At 40.0% G+C, this 8514-nt stretch overlaps 2 long non-coding RNA genes and 1 pseudogene across 2 annotated transcripts; all 3 read right to left on the bottom strand.

Moving 5' to 3' along the window:
- LOC136479055 (phosphatidylinositol 4-phosphate 5-kinase 6-like) overlaps positions 1-1452 on the bottom strand; it is an 11732-nt pseudogene extending 10280 nt beyond the window's left edge.
- A 1020-nt stretch (positions 1453-2472) lies between these two features.
- On the bottom strand, positions 2473-3399 carry LOC136481204 (uncharacterized). The gene is made up of 4 exons (XR_010764648.1): positions 3288-3399; positions 3131-3206; positions 2967-3004; positions 2473-2872 (listed from the first exon to the last, which is right to left on the bottom strand). It is a non-coding gene; the product is annotated as an uncharacterized lncRNA (long non-coding RNA).
- Positions 3400-3885: 486 nt separating this feature from the next.
- LOC136483178 (uncharacterized) lies at positions 3886-4426 on the bottom strand. The gene is made up of 3 exons (XR_010765334.1): positions 4294-4426; positions 4128-4208; positions 3886-4045 (listed from the first exon to the last, which is right to left on the bottom strand). It is a non-coding gene; the product is annotated as an uncharacterized lncRNA (long non-coding RNA).
- Between the last annotated feature and the right edge of the window lie 4088 nt (positions 4427-8514).

The following is an 8514-nucleotide window of genomic DNA, read 5'->3' as shown; positions in this document are numbered from 1 at the left end:
TGGTTTCAAACTTGCTGTTTGGGTTTAGAGGTCTGATGGTAGATCTTTTGATGTGTAGTTTATAGAGTTCGTTGAAGGGTTTAGTGCTTAATCTGTAAGCTGGTTTTCCCAGCAGGATCTTGGGCTTTTGTTAAGCTTTCAATAAAAGTCGGGTGAATGCCTTTGATCTAAAAAAAAACCTACCTATCACTCTGTTTCGTGACTACAACGCCAGTAATAGAGTAACCACCAGTGACAGATATGTTTTCACTACCAGTTCGTAGCTACAACCGCTAGTGATAGGGTGATATATCACTGCTGATTACAACTACTAACTAACAGTGGTACATTATCACTGCTAGTTCCAAAGCAACCGATAGTGATTGACTGTTCTATGGTAGTGTCCTCCGGTAGACTTAGTGCTTAGTTGGTCATTTTGAGTTGGTCTCCAAACTTTTGATGCTTTTTTATAGTCTATTTTAATCAGCATACAATTGTAATGATGAATGGTTGAGTACAAATAAGCTATATGGACGTTAAAATCAAATTATTTGCAAAAAAAAATCTCAAATAGAAAAATTCAAATGTTATAATGTAGGAGGGAAAAAAGCTAGTGCCCGTACTATTTTCGCAGTCCACCTTGGTAGTTTAACTAAAACCATGTGGTGATGTTGCTATTGGAGGTTGATCATTAGCATGCATTTTATCTTCATATGGCAACATTGTTTTGTGTATTGTAGTTCTTGTTATCCAGGGGAGGATCCACCAGCCGGCATGCTCTGGCGGCCGCCACTCCTCAACGCCATATGCATAGTTCCCCGCTGATCTCCTAGTCCTAGCTACCAGCACTACTGATGGACGCCGTATAGGCTGGCCGAACTTCAGTTGTTGCTCCTGTTGCGCTGGATGTACTCGCGGAGCCAGATCTCACGCCCGCCTATGAAGATCGAGGCGCGGCCCTTGCCGTTGAGCAGCATGCTCACGAACGCTTTGCTCTTGAAGATGACGCGGACGTACATTGGCTGCGCCCCACCAGTGGTCTTCTCCATGAGAACACGGGCAATGCAGTCGCCCCAGGTCCTGCTTGCATTATTCGATGAGGATGCAATCATGCACATGCATGTACATATATCGCATTCACAAAGCTAGCTTAGAGGAGATCGAGTGCATAGCAATCATGCATGCATGCGTCAACGAGTCGTTGAAGCATAACATACTCCCTGAAGTAGCTAAAGATCTCGTCACGTTCGACTGCCTGGCCCCGGGAGAACATGACGAACATGGAGCGGTAGTCCTCCGGCACGGTGACGACGATGCTGGCGTAGGGCGCTTCGAGCTCCTGGTTGCGGCCGACAAGGCCTGTCTGATGGCGGCGCAGGGAAAAAAAATTCGGTGCGGTCTGGCTGTACCCGCGGCTCGGGCGCTGGGCTCCCACGGACAGGTGCGAGCGTTGGATTCTACGGATCTCCACATGGACGGTATCGGGATAGGGGTCTGCAGGGATCGGAGGTGGAACTAAGCAAGCAAGAAAGCTAGCTCTTGCTAGTAGCTGGCTAATGTATGCACTACTGATGATCAAAGAGCGGATGGATGCTTGATTGCTTGATGGAAGGGAATGAAGCTCTGCAGGCCGGCGATTTATAGGCCAAGGGGAGGGAAAGGAGACGACCCTCTGAAACTAGAACCACCGGCCTGCGGGTAGTTTCTTGGTTGGATGGTTTTCTCACTCACCTTTCCCTCACAGAATTAGAAAAAATGGAAGCGTGGGAAACAAGCGGCACGCAACCGTTTCAAACGGGTGCTAAGGCTTGCACAATCGCCACGCGCCAAGTCCTATTGGTGACGGGATAAAACCTTCCATACCAGCCTCACTACTGTAGGAGCGGCTCTAGAGCCTCTGTAGGGGCGGCTGCGCCAGCCGCCCTTCCCCCCCTGCAGTGCCCTCTGTAGGGGCGGCTGGTGTTTTCAGCCGCCCCTACAGTGCCCTCTGTAGGGGCGGCTGGTGTTTTCAGCCACCCCTACAATGGACTTCTGTAAGGGCGGCTATATCATCTGCTGTGTGTATTTGTAAGGGCGGTTCAATCAAGAACCGCCCCTACAGTGGATTTTCCAGCAAAAAAAATAAATAATTTAAATTCAAATCTGACCATATATATATATATATATATATATATATATATATATATATATATATATATATATATATATATATATATATAATTCAAATTCGAATCTAACCACCACAAATATACATATATACATCCACAAACACAAGACCATTATTTAGAACATCATCACAAATCATAATTCACAAAAGTATCAACTACAGCGCTAGTCGTATGTCACAGTTTCACAAGTGTGACGTGCATATACAAATTACACGCATCAATTGGTTGATCAATGCAATCATACAATGGCAGTGTTGAGGAACTCTTTCCAACAAAATAGATGAAAACTTTCGACATATTAAACGAAAGATCCAATAAACACTTCAGACACCGATTAGCACAATGGTTTACCACATAAATTTTTAGATCCAGACTCCTGTGAGGAAACAAGTTCAGAACTTCAAAATACTAAAGTACAATCAAGTACATAAGCCAACATAGCAGATAACTTTGTCTCGGGTACAAATCACAAGCCAGAGAGTCCACCGGGCATGTTAAGTAGATCCATTAGAAGCATTGCCGTAGGGTTCTCTATCTTCTCCTCGAACCAACACTTGAGCTCACAGCAAGTCACAAGCACAGGCAAACGATACAGATAGAGTCAAGGGATAAAAGGCTTTACCTGCCGGATACACAATGCCACGGGTTCCTTTTACCTGCCGCGTCTAGGGGAAGGTGAACTGCTGCTTCGGCTGTCACTAGAGATGCTTCTTCCTCTAGGAGGCCTGCAAGCAAGAGATATTTTCAGTTATGGAATACTCTTGGCATATGCAAAAACACCAGAAAAAACTATCATTACAAAACAAATACATATGTTACCTTCTAGGGCTGCGGCTCCTTGATACCCTTCTTGGACCCTATACAAGAAACACATTTAAGCACTTAGTCAATATTACCATGCATGCATGACCAGTAACAGAGGGGGGAAAACAGCATTACTTTGTGTTTGATACTACAAATACCATATCAGTTGTAGCACTCACCTTTCTTGGCGGTGGAGTAGGTGATCGAGAATATGATGAGTCTGACCTACCACGCCTCAACGGAGGCCCTCGTCCCCTGCGTTATACAAGAGAATCAGAATTGTCAGGGTGCAAAAGAGGAACAGCATCAACTGGTAGATTTCGGCAAATCCACTACCTTCTTGGAGAAATTGATCTGGAGCGGGAGCGAAGGGGTCGGCGAGGAGGAGAGCGACGTGGAGGTGGTGGCCTTCTTGGTGGGCTCCTCAGCCGCCTTGGAGGTGGCGAGCTAGAGGGGGGAAAAGAAGGAATGAGCACAGCAGTTAAGCAAGCAGAATAAGGCAGAGGACTAAAAAAGTCAACAAAACTTTAATACGAACCCAAGACATGAAAAATAAAAGGGGCAAAACAAGTATCCAAATACTAGAAGTGTAATGAGTACAAATCTTAGAAACCAATCACAGGATCATGCGTAGAACAGCAATTAATTATAAACATGGGATACATATATCTAATCCACTTGTATTATCTAAAAAAGGTACATCTAATCCACAGCTATGAAATATAAAATAGAGAATACTTGATACATTTAGCAGGGATAGGCACGTGTAGTCCACAGCTATGGAATATAAAATCATCATGAGCTGAACAATTAAATCATCATGAGCTGAACATGCACCTTCAGGGGGGGAGTTTTTTGATACGAGCAGAAGTAACAAGCGAAGAAAAAGGAATAGTGATTATATAGTTTCAAAGCTTCAGAAGCTTACATTCCCTAGGACGCTGCTGGGCATCCTTTTCAGCACTGCTAACACCTTTTTCAATCTGGGGAGCGTCTCTTTTTGGAGGAGGGGGCGGAGCTTTCATAGGTGATGCAGCCCTTTGGCGTGGTTGAAGAGTGAATCTCAACTTAACAACATTTCCGTCAATTTGACCCTGGACAGATTTTTAGAAGAACTTGTTGGTCATTTACTTTTCAACAAAAAAAGACAGAATAAGCATAGGGTAGAATGCATACACCATCCATGTAAAGAAGAGCCTTCTCAGCATCATCTCTCTTCTTGAATTCAATATATCCATAGCCACGAGGAAGGTTAACCTAAAAAAACAAATAGTAGGTGTTAAGGAGAGCACAAGGCACAGATCCCAGAATAAGAGAATAAGAGAGCAACACATTCACTTACCATTCGGTCCATTGATAGCTCCACATTCACAACTTCGCCAAAGTTTCCTGAAAATACAGATAATTACTCGAATATAGTGTTTGGATTCATTTGGCAACATGACGACTTTTCAAAAGCACTTGTTTATTTTTAATTTGTATGTAAGAGTTTGTTAAATGCACATTATCTCTGGAACAACAGTAAAATCCTACTAGAATCAGCAAGCCAGTTGGCCGATTACTATAGAAAGAGGATCATCCCCACTGCATGAGGCTACCAGTGGGAAGATCAGTGTGTTTAACCAACCTAACATGTGTACATCATGCAACACATGATTGTTGGAGTTAGATACAAAAATATATAATGGATGCAACCATAATGTAGACTGTAGAAATTTGAATACTAAAAATGCATATTATCAGCATTTTCCCTAAACGCTAAGAGGCTACCTGGTTTGCTGTCTACCCTTGAGTGAAATTACAATCAAACAGAAACTACAAGTTCCAACAAAAAGCAAATGGAAACAGCCACAGTGATATCACAAGACATCTAATGAATCTACTGGAGCCAACAGAACACCAGGCCCAAGTGTACAAGTAAATGGGCACAGAATTGTTACAAAGGCACATAAAGTAGATGGACCAATTGTTTCACCTAATCAAGATGATTACAATCATTTTAAAGAGATTTTATTATCCTGTACAAATCAAGAGATGGACAAAAGAAGGGGAAGAGAGCGCTACCACTGCAATATTTGCAGCATAAAAAAGTTTTGGTTAGTTCATTTACAAAGTACAATCAAACAGATCAGGCCAATTCTATATAGTATAAGGGTTCGACCATCTATGACAAACAACTCTCATTTTTTCCCAGAAAAGAATGTCCATCTACAGAGTGAATGAACCTGACTGGTCATCGGCAAGCATTGTATTATTTAGAAGAAAACCAAAAGGAAACGAGAACATCCCCATATACACCAAGGCCGTTCTCGTCCCAACCTATCAACCAACCAAGCGCTAATCCACCAAAGCTAAAAAAAAAAACCATCCAAACTGCCTTATTTCCCTCAGGGTAGGAAATCTAACCCTAATACCACGCCGCAGATACAAAACAATCTAGGTCGAAGACAGACATTCACATGAGCAAGAGGGATATGAACAGGCGGCTCACCATGGAGGTGATGTACTCCTCGAACGACTCTTGATACTTGTCGTAAAGCTGCTGCGAGTAGTCGTGTGGCGGCTTCTGCGTGCACATGTTGTATATCGTCCTGCGACAAGGGAACCAAAACCCTAGATCAGAACCGGATCGAAGCGGATCAAGTTGGGAAACCCTAGCGGCCACCGCCGCGAAGGCGACGGCGGCGAGGAGGAGGAGGAAGAGGGAGGGGAGAGGGAGATGTACGTGTAAAGCATCATGTAGTCCTCGGAGCTGAACTGCGGCTCTGGCTTGCCCTCGAGGATGTTCTTCAGCTTGGTGATGCCCTTCTGCATGACCGCCCATCCCTCCTCCAGATCGATTGTCCTACGCTCCTGCCCCACCATCGCCGCAGGCGGAGGTTGCGGTGCCGACGCGCGGAGAAGCAAACCTTAGCGCCGCCGCTGGGGGTTTGGTGGTGCGCCTGGGGAGGATGGCGAGCGCGAGAGGTGGAACGGGGGGAGGAGGAGAGAGGCGAGCGTGTGGGCATAAGGAGAGGGCTGGGATGGGGGTTCTGTTGTATACCGCCGCGGCGCCGCGGCTGACCGCCTTCCAGGCGGCCCCCTCGTCGTGTGATTCAGACTCCGTCCCCGTCGTCCGATCGCGAGGTGGACGGCCCAGATGATGAGCCTTGCGCTAGATGTGGATCATTGTATGAAATCAAATCAAACTACTAAAATAATTTTGAGACACCAAATGATCTCAAATGAAAATTTGATAAACATCAAAGTTGTAGAGGTCATGAAGATCTACAACTTTTATTTTGGTCATCTTATCATTTGACAAAATTTGAACCTTTTAAATTTGAAATTTTAAAAAATGACAAGTTCGAACCAAAATTTGAGACACAAAATGATTTCAACATAAAAAGTGATGAATACCAAAGTTGTTCAACTCATTAATATCTACAACTTTTATTTTAGTCATCTTGTCATTTGACAAAATTTGAACCTTTCAAATTTAAAATTTTGAAAAACGACAAGTTTGAACCAAAATTTGAGACCCAAATTGATTTCAACATAAAAAGTGATGAATACAAAAGTTGTTCAACTCAAGAATATATGCAACTTTTATTTTGGTCATTTCTTCATTTGACAAATTCTTAGCACACATTGTCACTAATCTTACACATGTCTCATATAGTTTATAAAACTTTATGAGAGATGTGTTATATTTGTGAATAATGTCATTACCACTTTGTCATATGAAGAAATGACCAATACAAAAGTTGTAGATCTTGATGAGTTATTCAACTTTGATATTTATCACTTTTTCAGCTGAAATCATTTGGGGTACCAAAATCTTATCTGAAGTTGCATTTTTTTGAAATTCAAAATTTAAATTGCTCAAACTTTTCATATGTATATATTGACAAAACCAACAAAATAAATTGATAGAGAATGATTTTAGAAAATTTTAGGAAAAAAAATCATCAGATTTGGAGTTAGTATGAGGAAGAAAAACTAGTTATAATGTAAGGATCATCTAGAACAGTGTGATTTATCTTTTTAATCTGTGGGTAAACTTTGTAACTAGTTGTTCTCCCTCATGCTAACTCCAAATATGATGGTTTTTTTTCTAAAAATTTCTAAAATCATGCTTCAGTATTTAAGTTTGATCAAACTTGGTTGTGACAATGTTTTACATATTTTAAAATTTGAAATTTGACAAGTTCACACCAAATTTTCAAACCCTAAATGATTTCAGATGTAAAAGTGATGAATACAAAAGTTGTTCAACTCATCCAGATCTACAACTTTTATTTTGATCATCTTGTCATTTGACAAAATTTGAACCTTTCAAATTTGAAATTTTAAAAATGACAAGTTCGAACCAAAATTTGAGACCCAAAATAATTTCAACATAAAAAGTGATGAATACCAAAGTTGTTCAACTCATTAATATCTACAACTTTTATTTTAGTCATCTTGTCATTTGACAAAGTTTGAACCTTTCAAATTTAAAATTTTGAAAAACGACAAGTTCGAACCAAAATTTGAGACCCAAATTGATTTCAACATAAAAAGTGATGAATACCAAAGTTGTTCAACTCACGAATATCTGCAACTTTTATTTTGGTCATTTCTTCATTTGACAAATTATTAGCACATATTGTTCACTAATCTTACACATGTCTCATATAGTTAAACCTTACGATTGATGTGTCACATTTGTGAACAATGTCATTACCACTTTGTCATATGAAGAAATGACCAATACAAAAGTTGTAGATCTTGATAAGTTATTCAACTTTGGTATTTATCACTTTTTCAGATGATATCATTTGGGGTACTAAAATCTTGTCTGAAGTTGCATTTTTTTGAAATTCAAAATTTAAATTGCTCAAATTTTTCATATGTATATATTGACAAAACCAACAAAATAAATTGATAGAGAATGATTTTAGAAAATTTGAGGAAACAAAATCATCAGATTTGGAGTTAGTATGAGGAAGAAAAACTAGTTACAAAGTTGACCCACAAATTAAAAAAAGAAATCACACTGTTCACTATGATCATGTAAGGATCATCTAGAACAGTGTGATTTCTCTTTTTAATCTGTGGGTAAACTTTGTAACTAATTGTTCTTCCTCATACTAACTCCAAATGTGATGGTTTTTTTCCTAAAAATTTTTAAAATCATGCTTCAGCATTTAAGTTTGATCAAACATGGATGTGACAATATTTTACACATTTTAAAATTTGAAATTTAAAATTTGACAAGTTCAAACCAAATTTTCAAACCCTAAATGATTTCAGATGTAAAAGTGATGAATATAAAAGTTGTTCAACTCATCAAGATCTACAACTTTTATTTTGGTTATCTTGTCATTTGACTAAATTTGAACCTTTCAAATTTAAAATTTTAAAAAATGACAAGTTCGAACCAAAATTTGAGACCCAAAATGATTTCAACATAAAAAGTGATGAATACCAAAGTTGTTCAACTCATTAATATCTACAACTTTTATTTTAGTCATCTTATCATTTGACAAAATTTAAACCTTTCAAATTTAAAATTTTGAAAAACAACAAATGGGCACAG

This window comes from Miscanthus floridulus, chromosome 9 (genome assembly GCF_019320115.1).
Source record: "Miscanthus floridulus cultivar M001 chromosome 9, ASM1932011v1, whole genome shotgun sequence".
NCBI lineage: Eukaryota > Viridiplantae > Streptophyta > Magnoliopsida > Poales > Poaceae > Miscanthus > Miscanthus floridulus.
This window is presented reverse-complemented; position numbering and strand designations above follow the sequence as displayed.